We start from the raw sequence: 902 nt of genomic DNA, 5'->3' as shown, positions 1-902 counted from the left end.
TTTGCTTTGCTTTGCTTTGCTTTGCTTTGCAGTCCTGGAGTTGTTCTATCTTGCGGGCCTGAGTGACTGAGGGAAGCGAAAGCTGAAAGCCTTGGGAGGGCCTCTTGTGGGACCTGCCGGGAGGCTCCTGGCTCTTCCCGTAGGGTCTGACATAGCGCATCCTCTTCCAAGATTCTGTTCCCCTCTCCCCGCTGCCTTGCTGGCAATGAATTGTAGAAATGAATCTGTCCTCGGCCAGGCGTGCTGGCCCATGTCTGTAATCCCAGCATTCTAGGCGAGCCAGAAGCACCTCAGCTGGAGCCCAACGTGGGTAACTCAGCAATTTAGCAAGATCCCATTTCAAGGTTTTAAAAAGAGGCTGGGGGGTGTGAGAGCCCTTGCCCAGTATACATGAGACCCTGGGTTTAATCCCAAGTACTGAAAGAAAGAAAGAAAAAGGAACAAAATAAAATGGATGGCCTGACACATACTGTGGCAACAGCACTGAATGTTTTATTAATTTGTTTTTAAGTACAATGTTTTAAATCAGTGTTTCAGGTCATCTGACACCTATGATATCACTGGACAGAGAGGATGTCTGCTCTTATTTTAGAGGCCTTTAAGCCCTTAAGAGACTTGGACAAGGAAGGGGCTGATCCTTTTCCTTTTCCTCAATTAAGAGCAGTGTTGAATGTTTCAAAAAGTATTTGTCTTTTTTAATTTTTTTGGTCTTTTTGAGACAGAGTCTTGCTATACAACTCAGGCTGTCCTTGAACTCACTTTGTAGCCCAGGCTGATCTTAAACTCACAAGGATCCTCCTGCCTCAGCCTCCTAAGTGCTGGGATTACAGGCATGCACCACCATGCTTGGCTTTTTAATACATAAGTCTATCATAAATATATAACCGGAATGAAATTCTTCC

At 45.2% G+C, this 902-nt stretch overlaps 1 protein-coding gene across 1 annotated transcript in view; it reads right to left on the bottom strand.

Moving 5' to 3' along the window:
• Efhb (EF-hand domain family member B) overlaps positions 1–902 on the bottom strand; it is a 67,617-nt gene that overhangs the window by 5,932 nt on the left and 60,783 nt on the right. The gene's annotated exons all lie outside the window — the stretch shown is intronic.

This window comes from Octodon degus, unplaced genomic scaffold (genome assembly GCF_000260255.1).
Source record: "Octodon degus isolate 3935 unplaced genomic scaffold, OctDeg1.0 scaffold00361, whole genome shotgun sequence".
Classification (NCBI taxonomy): domain Eukaryota; kingdom Metazoa; phylum Chordata; class Mammalia; order Rodentia; family Octodontidae; genus Octodon; species Octodon degus.
Note: the sequence above shows the minus strand (reverse complement) of the source record. Positions and strands in the feature narration are given on the sequence as shown.